The sequence below is a fragment of the Mercurialis annua genome, linkage group LG8 (assembly GCF_937616625.2).
Source record: "Mercurialis annua linkage group LG8, ddMerAnnu1.2, whole genome shotgun sequence".
Classification (NCBI taxonomy): domain Eukaryota; kingdom Viridiplantae; phylum Streptophyta; class Magnoliopsida; order Malpighiales; family Euphorbiaceae; genus Mercurialis; species Mercurialis annua.
In genome coordinates, this window is record NC_065577.1 from 9,855,565 (window position 1) to 9,869,520 (window position 13,956).

General features: G+C 29.5%; 1 long non-coding RNA gene across 1 annotated transcript; it reads right to left on the bottom strand.

The window, feature by feature from the left end:
* Positions 1 to 9,531: 9,531 nt before the first annotated feature.
* LOC126660157 (uncharacterized) lies at positions 9,532 to 10,358 on the bottom strand. Its single transcript, XR_007635242.1, has 2 exons — positions 10,231 to 10,358; positions 9,532 to 9,783 (listed from the first exon to the last, which is right to left on the bottom strand). It is a non-coding gene; the product is annotated as an uncharacterized LOC126660157 (long non-coding RNA).
* Positions 10,359 to 13,956: the final 3,598 nt, after the last annotated feature.

The window sequence follows — 13,956 nt, forward strand, 5'->3', positions numbered from 1 at the left end:
ACTCCAACTTAAATTTTTTTATGTCTTTTTGATTTCATGCAATAGTCTTTGGTGGGGCTACTTAATATGATACTGGATTGATATAATTTGTAGTGAAGTTTTTTTTTCATGTATGTTATGCAATTTCCTTATTTTCATAGCTTGCTTACTTAATCCATACTTTTTAGAGATAGCTAAAAAGTTGGAATAAAATTTTCCTACAACCATTGACATGGCATTTATTGATTGGTCTCTTTCAATACATTTAATATATCTATAAAGATACATGTTTAGTTCCTATATTTTATAAAACATGTCCACATAATTTATGACTTCTAAAATTGCAAGCTGAACAGTATTATTTTCGATTGATAATTTTTATCTATATTTTAATTTTTTTAGACGGTAGTGTTGCATATAATAAAATGATAGTTGGAATGAAATTATAAAAATGAAATTAACAAAAATTATTAAATTAGTTAATTAAAAATAATTTTATAAGTTAATCTACTAAAAACTTTTATTATAACTTTTTTAAAATAATACATTATTTTAGATAAATATATATTTCATCTATTTTTATTTTTTAAAATTATAATAAGTTACACTTAAATGATTTTAGATAATTGTTACAATAGTAAATTAAAATTTAGACTATATTATTATTAATATATGAGTTAATTTTCATTCATGATAAAATGTTAATAAGAATTATAGTTTTAGGAATATTATTTGGGAAAATAAAAAAATAAAATTATTCTAAATAATTAAAATATAACTTCTAATAAAATATTAAAATTAAAGTTATAACTTTGTATATATATTAAATATATTGAAAGAGGCCAATTAATAAGTGCCATATTAATGGTTGTAGGAGTTTCTTAAACTAAGGATATAGAAAAATTTTATTAAAAAAGTTGGTTAGAATTTGAAAAATTGACAGACTGCCGGCCGAAAATCATACCTACATCCACTTTTCAATGGAATATTGAGATTTTTATATTCACTAAATTTAAATAATTTATAAAATAATGAATTGCTCAAAACAAATATTATCCAAAACAATAAAATATGTAATTTGAACAATGATACCATTTATTCCTGCAAAATAGTCCATTTACAAAATAAATCAATATAATAAACAAATTTATTAACTCTTGGGCCTAATTATTTTAAAGCTCATCTTTGTATTTTTTTTTACTTTTATATCATGACTTAGAAAAAAGTTTATTTGTTCCTTATCTTAGATTTTTAGATTTCGCCTATACCTCAAAGAGTTAAATTGATCTCTTTTCATTTGAAAAAAAATTTAAAATAATTTTTTATTTTTAACTCATATTCTAATTAAACGTTAATGTTCTTAATGGTATAAAAACACCTTCTTCCTCAAAAATATTCAACAAATAATAAATTTTTTATTTGATTCATTCAATATTTTTTAAAAATAAAAAGCATAAAAAATACTCTTTATAGAAAATAAAGTCGATTTACGAAAAAATATTAAAAATAGTCGCTAAAAAGAAATTCCGGGAAACTGATCATTCTTCAAAGAAGAATAGATTCGTCGGATCTGTTATTTCTTTGGCCGGGGAAGAACAAATCCATTCTTCTCCGGTAATGCTGTTCTTCTCCGTGGATGAGAAGAACTGTTCTTCTCAGCCATGGAGAAAGAATAGAGTCATGGTTAGAGAAGAGGAAAATAAAGTTATTAAAATTTTAAAAAATTTACTAATTATTAGAATATATTTGAATGTTTTAAAAGTTGAAGGATTTATTTGTATTTTTTTGTCACGACCCATTTTCATGAATCGCGACCGGCGCTAGGGTATGGGTATGGTTGTACCAAAATCCGTAGCTAGCCTTGCGGATAACCAACTTATATCATTTAAAACAATGTACCTGCAGAAAACCACATGCTCGGGGGCAACCGAGACTTCAGCCTAGTCTAGCAGTACAATAAGCAATATATATTCAAAGCATACTTATCTGAAATTATAACTCCAACAGTATGGCAATATAATATAAATACCATAAATACTGTAATCATGCCAAAAACGATAAAGTAATCACTAACAATCAATAGTATGAAAATATAATAAAAGACTAATCATAATTAATCTATACTACTACTGCGGTCTAAGAGTTTAAAACAGTTCGACTCTTTATTTCTGAAAATAAAATAAAAACCTCCGGAAATGAAGAAACGGAGATCGACCAAAGCTCAAATCATAAACCTGGAAAATTTGGGAAAACAACGGGGTCAGATTTACTGAGTAGAGTTTATATAACCATTTACATTTATTAAGTTAAAAACCTTTAAAAACGTTTAATAAAATATTTTCATTATGGATTATCAATGAAACCCTAAACCACAATTCTAAATCCATTGTCGTGTCGGTGAGACGTATCTCAATAACCGATCCCCGACTATCACTTAATAAATAGTGAGCCCAGGAGACGTATCTTCCACCGGTGCCCTCATTAAGGTGAGACGTATCTCAAACCTACCTCAATACCATAATCATTACCGGTGCGCACGCAGTCCCGATGATGCCCATCGAGTAGCACGTTCCAAATCAAATCCACAATGCCGAAAACAGTTCGAAAGCTGTTTATACATATACATATATACAAAATATAATAGTTGCTTAATAAAGAGGTAAATAGAGATATAAACTCACTGCTTGCTATTCCACGTGAAACTTGACAAGCAATCTAACTCTGGTTCGCTTCTGAAGTACGAACAGTCGACGGGTCTAAATAAAATATTAAAGTCATCATTAAAATCAGACCCTAACTCTAAAGAGTACTAGACACCACATAAGACCAGCATAACACGAAACCAAGTCACATTTAATATACACTTATATTAAATGCATTCAAAATATAACCCAAGTTATAAGGTACAAATCAAATAAACATATTAAAAATGGTACATAAATTAATTTAAATAAATCCGAGTTAAAATTCATATTAGTGAGTCAGCCGAGTTATTAAAAACTACCAAGCTTCTTCCCACTTGTTGGGCGACCACAGTCTAACCCAAACCAAAACTTTATTAAATTATAAACCCGAGTTTATAAATTAAAATACTTGGTAAAGCATTATCTATATTAAAATAGAATTTAATATCTTATAATTCAAGTAACCCAAGTTACAACCCAAAAACTTAATTAGATAAGTCATAAAAGTTTAGGGACTAAATTGTACTTTAGCCAAATAGGGACTAAACTGTACTTTAGCCAAAAAGGGCTAAATGGTACTTTAGTCAATTATGAAATCCAATAAATTTCCCATTCTTAATTTACTAATTAAAAATCAATTAAAAGTCCCAAAAGATAAAACATAACTTAAATAAGCTTTTAGAAACTTTTAGGAGCTAAATTGCAAATTAGCCAAATTGACATTTCAATTAAAATTAAATATAATTACCGAGTAATTATATTAATCTAAGTTATAAAATATTTAACATATAAAATTTGTCTATCTAATGTTCAAGTTATTATTTAACGCGTTCAATAAATAAAAACTAACTTGAAGAATTCCATTAATTTAACAAAGCAATTTTGATGATCACAATGTAATTTAGCCCTTTCCTTTATTTTAAAAGAGCCATTCCCTCCATGCACCTCATATTCACGTGAGCCCAAACATGAGAATCAAATAAAATGGTGACCAAAGTGTACAATTCACCATCTTCTCCAATGATCAAAGCAAAGAAACTAACTCTTAGTACTGTAACCCGAAACCAAATTTTTCAAGCAACCAAACTTACAAAACTCTTAACCATTACACAAAGTAAGATCATAAACATGATAACCATCGTATTAAGCATGAAAAAGCAATCACAGTAAAACAAAATGCAAGCCAACATCACAACGAGGACTTTAAAAACGATTGAATCCGACGACGGCATCACATGACGGAGTAATCACAACTCAAGTAATTCAATCTCAATTCTACTCAATATATGTTACAAAGAAACGTAGCAATGGCAGCAATGATAGACAAAGAAACGTAGCAAGCAATAACATCACATCGGCAATGATGAAGCAAGAACAAGTCGACATCGAAACGGCGACAAACGGAGGGATTTTTACGTACCGTTTATGATTCCGAAACGTAGGGATCGAAGAGAACGTTGAGTCGATGATAACCGTCAAAGAACAATCGGATTACAGCTATTACAATGAAATAGAAATCAAAAACCGTATTTGACGACATTAAAACGAAGAACAAGCTAAACGATTACTTACCGAAACTTGGATCGAATGGAGCTTGGATAGAGTTTAATGAAGTTTCAGATTTGTTTAAGGGAGTGTGATTGATAGGTTTTGATTTAAATTGAGAGAAATTCTTTTTAGGTTGAGAAAAGGAAGAAACGTGATGCAGAAGATGTTTATATAGGGAAGGAATGAAAACAAATGCTGCTGTTATCAATTTAAGCTTCAAAAGGAAAATAAATGGACCTTTTAATAATTCATGGCCATAAACTATTTTAGTGGTGGGCTTTTCTTTTTATATAATAATGGGCCACGTAAATAAAGAGAAAGGAATGCATGGGTATTCCTTTTTTTTTCATGCATGGAACATTTTACTATATATTTATTTAAATTTAATAATACACACTAAACACGAATCGGACCACAATCGAATCAACGAGCGACTAAAATAAAATTAAATAAAAATATATAATAATAATAAATTAGTTAAAGTTTGACGGAATGCAAAAATTTATAAATAAAATAAAATAAAATAAAAATTTAAAAATACGGGATATTACATTCTCCCCAACTTATATAAAATTCGTCCTCGAATTTAAAACAAAAACGACTAACGTAATACACAAGATAAATTACATACAAAACGCATATAACCAACGTAAAACTCACGAACCAGATACCCAAGGTACTCAAGGACAACAATAATAATAATTTTGCGTAACGAACTCCGTCTTTTAAGAACATTCTTCAACCAAGTAACCAATAAAACCAAAACCATACAGCAGTTAAGCCCTATCGAGTTCCTTTTGAAAACATAAACTGGAAATCTTTTCAAACCATTTGGTAAAACAACTTAAAAGAAAAAAAAAATGGTACTTGGCCGAGTCAACCAAAACTTCCAAACATAAATCACGTGTAGGGCGACCCAAGTCAAACCCGAACCAAAGAAACACCATTATCAACAATGTTTAAAATCTGAAAATTCATTTGATAAAACAACATGAAGTTTGAAAAGCAATGGAACTCAACATTTCTTAACTAGTCAACAATTAACAACACGCACCCAGAGTGTTCGATAAATTCTAGAATAACAAACATGCTAAAAATGGCACCACAAGCCACAACATGATAATTTCGTGCTTAACGACTCAAGTGCTTGCGCAAGGAAAACTCAACAGGTTGTTCCTCGAACAATAACTAAATACTACAAGTCATACACTAAACAATCTCAATTGGCACAAAAAGTAGTAACACTAACTTTTACTTTTACATAAATGATAACACCATATCTAGGTGACATCAACGAGGGAAAACAAACTCTCCAACTAAAGGTTTGACTGAAAAACTTAAAACAATCTAGAACGAAAGCTCGAATCTCTCGCAATGATAACTCCAAACAAAATTTTCCACTCGGGAAGGTCAACAGAAGACGAAACACGCCGAAAATATATGGGGTGTTACCTTCTCCCCAACCTATGAAAACTCGACCTCTAATTTTTTTAATCTGAAACTGACTCGCAGTTTAAACGGTCACAACACACTTATGCGCAAAATTTTGATTCTAACAACTTAGTGCCCCAACGATCACTCGATCAACATAATGTAAATAATCAACAATTATCCAATTGAGAGCCACACATACTCTTTAACAAGTTGGCTTCAAAAACTAACTTAAATCTATATGATTACTAACTCCACATTATCAAAGTGCAATAACAAACCCTAAGCTCAACTATAGTTCTTACAATTCCAAACTCTATCGCTTTATACAGGGTATTGAAAACACAATCTGATAAAATCTTGCGTTCTACAACACCTACTCACTTATCCACTTATAAAGAGCTCGACATCCAAAGCAATCGATATCAATACTCCACAACAACTAAATAATATTTTTGGCCAAAAACAACACTATTTGAATCATTTGGTCCAACGATTTACACCAATTTCGATAATACAATTAACTTCGTGAATCATAAACACAAAAATCTTACCGTCATTCAAAAGAATACGTAAACTTAACTCGTGATAAGAGAATCTCCAAATTAGCAACAAAATCTCAATCCTAGTTATTCATCCAATCACTCAAAAATAAAATAGGTCGTAATACTCTAAGTATCTAATCATCAACTTACATCCTAACTATGTCTCGCAAACTTAACTTTATTCCCTGAAAAAAGATTTTAATATTCAAACAAAACGATATCAAAACTCTCAACAATTAAACCCTCAATCTACAGTGTCGACCAACCAATTTTATTGTCGAAACTCACCAAACACAATCGTCAGTTTTTTTTTTTAAAAAACAACTAGTTCATATACCCAAATCAAATCTAAATTCATAAAATTATTCCATCGATTGACTAAAACCTCGTATACAAAAAAATATCACTACGACCAATTTATCCGACCGGATTGTTAGTTATGCTCAAAACCAACCTATGAAAATATAAAATTTTATAATACGCAGAACATTTTATATTCAAAATTTTCCACCTCTCTTTTAAAAGACTTATCATCTCTCTTTTAAAAAATTTAACATTTTAAACCCTCTTTTTATATATTAAAATCGAAGTACCTTTACCGTTGGAAAACTATCAGTTCCGAATTTTTAAATTCGCAGATTTTCCTTACTTCTAAATAAGTTTGCAATTTGTGAAACCGTTCACCTGATAAAACTTATGTGATCTGTAAATCAAACTTGCTAAATAATTTATCATTTTCTCGTAAATATCAAATCATGGAAAAATCCACCGTATTCAAAATACACATTGAAGTTTCAAAACGTCCAAAATTTAAGTCGCTCTCAAATAAAAAACACGATTTGAAAAAAAAAAAATCGTTAAATCGAAAAATTTATTATTGCCCTTTTTAATCAAATTTGATAGAATTCTTTTCTTTGCATCAGGACGTAAAAATTTAGCAATACAAACCTCTTTGTTTACGAAAACACCTTTATATCAATATACCGAAATATTTGAATAAAAATCGAATCTATATAAACAACTTACTTTTAAAATTCCAGTGTAAAAAACATGAATGGAGCATAACCAAATCCCTTAATCTAACAATCCTCAAATCAAAATCGTAAATTTCTACGAAAGTTTTCTAATCTACATATAATTGTATACCGCACTTAGCAAACTAAATTCTCGAACACAACCATAAAATATTCCTCCAATTCCATATTTACAATCTATCAAATTATACGATACCACCAAAACAATTCAAAACTTTATCTCCACTAACACTCATAAGAATAAATTAATATCCAATAAAACTCTAGATAAATTGAAACTTAATTCAGAGAAAAAAAACACATCACATTCCTTTATACAAAACATACCACCAGTTCCTAAATCGCATCATTCAATCTTGATGAAAAACACCGGTGTATTATTACGTTGATCTAACTTCTCGGGTGAGAATTTCCAACACCCTATTCAGGATAATCAGAAACCATCAACCTATTCAAGGGAGTACTTTCCTCATCTTCCTCGATATCGAAAGCCAAAGATTTCGATCCACTACAACAAAATAGTACCCAGCTTAACCCAAAGCCGAAACTAGATCAAAACAGGGTCTAAACAAAGGTTCGACTCACAATCAAACCTAACATTAAGGTATCAACCATTACCGCGTGAAATAAAACATCTCATGTGCTTCTCCGCACGAAGGGACAAAACAAAGCAAACAACGTATTTCAACCAAACTTGCGAGATGCACAACGCAAATTAAAACCAAAAGTATTATGATTTCTACAAACCTTAAACCACCTAAACATGCCGTTGAACACAAATTAACCCAAACATACTTAAAAGACAAAATCATGACATGCTACAACAAGGTTGAATTTTCGTATCAAAGTCAACTTGTAAATATATCATCTTTTAAGAATACGCTTCAAAATTCATTTTGAAATTTAAAGTCAATAACCAAAACTTCCATTTTTTTTAATTGAGCTCCACGGTTAAAATAAAACGGTATCCGAAAAAAAAAAATCTTCTTATAAATTCATTACTTAAAATAATTCCCAAAATATCTCAATTCATGAAACCATCGAGTTAGCCGAGTCATTACAACTACCAAGCTCAACTCCTAAATTCAGGTGACCCAAGTCGAACCCCAAACAACCGTTTATAAAACGTATTCAAAATGAGTTAGCCGAGTCAATACAACTATCAAGCTCAACTCCTAAATTTAGGTGACCCAAGTCGAACCCCAAACAACCATTTATAAAACGTATTCAAAATATTTGTAAATCCGGAAAAATATTTTAATAAAATTTTCATCCTTAAATTTTTGTTTTTATGAGCTCAACGTAACCTAACTGCTAAACGGTAATTTAAAAACTCAAGTGAAAAATCTTTGATTTCAAACATCCATTCCGTAAACCCCAAAATTCAAAATATAAGAAAAAAAACATTTTTTTTTGGCAAGTTAACCAAAAATCAAACTTTTAAAGAATTGAACTCAAACTTCTCTTCTGATTCTGTGTCAAAACGAAAATCGAATAAAAATAATTTTCTCAATGAAAACCCTCAAGGAAACATGTGGTCAAACAATGTATGACCACAAAACATGATAGTTGATTTAACGGCCTAAATCATTTACACCCGAAAAAAAAAGCCAACGCCTAACAAAATATAATTTTAAATAATCTTTGTTCTCTGCCAAAGCCAAAACTACACATCAAATAATCCAGCGTTATTGCATAATTTAAAGCGTAAAACCAAAGTTTATTACTCAATAAATGCCACATCAACATGATAAGGCAAACAACATCATACCCAAGTATGAATTTAGGCAAACTACCAATCATAAAATTTCCAAAGAAATCAAAAGTAACTAAAATCACCCAAGTGAAATGATCTCAACATAACATATAAAATAATATCTAAGTGAAAACAATTTTCAATTATAGCATCAACACTTAATAATGACTGACACACATCACCTATGGGATGTAGGCTGAAAGTTTGAAAACAAAAGATGACGTTTCAAAAAACATGACTCGAATCCTAATTCCGCAGTAGTTCCTAAGACACGACATCCACTTATCATGGCAAAAACAATTATACATATAACATACAATAAGGCCTTGGTTTGAAACCAAAGCTCTGATACCAAATTTGTCACGACCCATTTTCATAAATCGCGACCGGCGCTAGGGTATGGGTATGGTTGTACCAAAACCCGTAGCTAGTCTTGCGGATAACCAACTTATATCATTTAAAACAATGTACCTGCAGAAAACCACATGCTCGGGGGCAACCGAGACTTCAGCCTAGTCTAGCAGTACAATAAGCAATATATATTCAAAGCATACTTATCTGAAATTATAACTCCAACAGTATGGCAATATAATATAAATACCATAAATACTGTAATCATGCCAAAAACGATAAAGTAATCACTAACAATCAATAGTCTGAAAATATAATAAAAGACTAATCATAATTAATCTATACTACTACTGCGGTCTAAGAGTTTAAAACAGTTCGACTCTTTATTTCTGAAAATAAAATAAAAACCTCCGGAAATGAAGAAACGGAGATCGACCAAAGCTCAAATCATAAACCTGGAAAATTTGGAAAAACAACGGGGTCAGATTTACTGAGTAGAGTTTATATAACCATTTACATTTATTAAGTTAAAAACCTTTAAAAACGTTTAATAAAACATTTTCATTATGGATTATCAATGAAACCCTAAACCACAATTCTAAATCCATTGTCGTGTCGGTGAGACGTATCTCAATAACCGATCCCCGACTATCACTTAATAAATAGTGAGCCCAGGAGACGTATCTTCCACCGGTGCCCTCACTAAGGTGAGACGTATCTCAAACCTACCTCAATACCATAATCATTACCGGTGCGCACGCAGTCCCGATGATGCCCATCGAGTAGCACGTTCCAAATCAAATCCACAATGCCGAAAACAGTTCGAAAGCTGTTTATACATATACATATATACAAAATATAATAGTTGCTTAATAAAGAGGTAAATAGAGATATAAACTCACTGCTTGCTATTCCACGTGAAACTTGACAAGCAATCTAACTCTGGTTCGCTTCTGAAGTACGAACAGTCGACGGGTCTAAATAAAATATTAAAGTCATCATTAAAATCAGACCCTAACTCTAAAGAGTACTAGACACCACATAGGACCAGCATAACACGAAACCAAGTCACATTTAATATACACTTATATTAAATGCATTCAAAATATAACCCAAGTTATAAGGTACAAATCAAATAAACATATTAAAAATGGTACATAAATTAATTTAAATAAATCCGAGTTAAAATTCATATTAGTGAGTCAGCCGAGTTATTAAAAACTACCAAGCTTCTTCCCACTTGTTGGGCGACCACAGTCTAACCCAAACCAAAACTTTATTAAATTATAAACCCGAGTTTATAAATTAAAATACTTGGTAAAGCATTATCTATATTAAAATAGAATTTAATATCTTATAATTCAAGTAACCCAAGTTACAACCCAAAAACTTAATTAGATAAGTCATAAAAGTTTAGGGACTAAATTGTACTTTAGCCAAATAGGGACTAAACTGTACTTTAGCCAAAAAGGGCTAAATGGTACTTTAGTCAATTATGAAATCCAATAAATTTCCCATTCTTAATTTACTAATTAAAAATCAATTAGAAGTCCCAAAAGATAAAACATAACTTAAATAAGCTTTTAGAAACTTTTAGGAGCTAAATTGCAAATTAGCCAAATTGACATTTCAATTAAAATTAAATATAATTACCGAGTAATTATATTAATCTAAGTTATAAAATATTTAACATATAAAATTTGTCTATCTAATGTTCAAGTTATTATTTAACGCGTTCAATAAATAAAAACTAACTTGAAGAACTCCATTAATTTAACAAAGCAATTTTAATGATCACAATGTAATTTAGCCCTTTCCTTTATTTTAAAAGAGCCATTCCCTCCATGCACCTCATATTCACGTGAGCCCAAACATGAGAATCAAATAAAATGGTGACCAAAGTGTACAATTCACCATCTTCTCCAATGATCAAAGCAAAGAAACTAACTCTTAGTACTGTAACCCGAAACCAAATTTTTCAAGCAACCAAACTTACAAAACTCTTAACCATTACACAAAGTAAGATCATAAACATGATAACCATCGTATTAAACATGAAAAAGCAATCACAGTAAAACAAAATGCAAGCCAACATCACAACGAGGACTTTAAAAACGATTGAATCCGACGACGACATCACATGACGGAGTAATCACAACTCAAGTAATTCAATCTCAATTCTACTCAATATATGTTACAAAGAAACGTAGCAATGGCAGCAATGATAGACAAAGAAACGTAGCAAGCAATAACATCACATCGGCAATGATGAAGCAAGAACAAGTCGACATCGAAACGGCGACAAACGGAGGGATTTTTACGTACCGTTTATGATTCCGAAACGTAGGGATCGAAGAGAACGTTGAGTCGATGATAACCGTCAAAGAACAATCGGATTACAGCTATTACAATGAAATAGAAATCAAAAACCGTATTTGACGACATTAAAACGAAGAACAAGCTAAACGATTACTTACCGAAACTTGGATCGAATGGAGCTTGGATAGAGTTTAATGAAGTTTCAGATTTGTTTAAGGGAGTGTGATTGATAGGTTTTGATTTAAATTGAGAGAAATTCTTTTTAGGTTGAGAAAAGGAAGAAACGTGATGCAGAAGATGTTTATATAGGGAAGGAATGAAAACAAATGCTGCTGTTATCAATTTAAGCTTCAAAAGGAAAATAAATGGACCTTTTAATAATTCATGGCCATAAACTATCTTAGTGGTGGGCTTTTCTTTTTAAAGAATAATGGGCCACGTAAATAAAGAGAAAGGAATGCATGGGTATTCCTTTTTTTTCATGCATGGAACATTTTACTATATATTTATTTAAATTTAATAATACACACTAAACACGAATCGGACCACAATCGAATCAACGAGCGACTAAAATAAAATTAAATAAAAATATATAATAATAATAAATTAGTTAAAGTTTGACGGAATGCAAAAATTTATAAATAAAATAAAATAAAATAAAAATTTAAAAATACGGGATATTACATTTTTTAAATTAAAAAAGTAACATATAACCATTCTATTTAGTTGTTTGCAATATTTTTATCCTTAAAATAATTAAATTGTTAAAATTTTAAAATTTTGAGTAGGGGCAAAAACGGAAAATCAAAATAGGGTGCGGATGAACTTTTTTCCAAGTTAAGCATAAAGAATTATAAATACTAGAATTATTCGACTTACTGAAAGAATTATTTGGTACCAAACTTAAATCGTTTAAAAGAATTATAAAATAGGATGCGGATAAAAAAAATTGGTCATAATACTTTCAGTCCGGTTGAAAAATTTGTTCTAATTTTATGTATTTTTTTTATTTTGGTACAATTTAATACTAGAATTATTAGACTTTTAATTTTATTATGTTTAATTTTGTTAGTTTATATTTTATGAAATTATATGTTTATTTTATTTTATATTAAATTTTAATTTTATATTATATTTTACAAGTTTTAAATTGATTAGTTATCATACATCTTCAAATCTTTATAGAACATTTTACATAAAATATAAATTATATTTTATCTAAAAAATTTAAGATATGGACCACATGACATAATAAATTATTTATATAAATCTTGAGTATCTTTATAAATTCAATGAAATATTAAAAAAATAAATCAATATAGTGTAATACTAAAATATAAAAAAAAATTAAAGATAAATATGCTCTATAATATTATAATCTATCAATATTTTTTTGTAAGAGAAGTAGTATAAAGATTTTGTTATTTAAATCGGTCTAATAAAATAAGAAATAAGTATGTACCTTTCGTCCTGCGGTCATTAAACACATATTTTATAATATGAAACAAACATTAATTTTATTAATAAATTTTTTAGAAATTACCATATCATACAAGCTTATTAGACGAAGATAATAAAGTATGAAAAATTATGCTATCGGATCACATTTCATTATAATATGTAATAGCATGCGAATTTGCGAGAAAACATAAAAAAAATGGGAGAGAAAAATACTAAATTTCAAGATAACCAATATATAAAGATAAAAAATAAAATTATCATCATACAACATAAATTGTTGTGTTTTTTTTTATTTTAAGCACAAAATTCATCATTTAGCACCACATTTACAAACTCTTGATTTTATAGCCCGGATGCATTTTATGCTGTCTTTTTTTTTTATAAAAATGACATTACTTTTTGCTGTGTGTGTAATAACCCGTATAAAAATTAAGGAGTTAGATTGCGCCACGAAGCCTAAATTAAGAAATCATGTCAAGTAGGTCGGAAATGAGATTCAAGTCAAGAAGTATGGTGAGAATAAATGAATTGAATTGGTCGAGAAATAATAATTTAATTGGAAAATTATTATTTCGCTAGAAGCGGTTATTAGCGGGACTAATTAATAATTAAGGATAATTTAAAATAAAAAAATAAGAATTTAGTCCCAAGCTAATAATTTATATGATATCGTCCATAAAATATTATTCGGAAGTGAGTGTGAAAATTTTATTGAATTTCGAAGTCGTATTAAAGTTTGATGCGACGTAAGTTACGGAATTGGATTAAATCGTAAAGAAATTTAGAGGAACTAAATTGGATCTTTTGCCATTGAAGTCCAATAGATAAGGCCATATGATATCATCCTC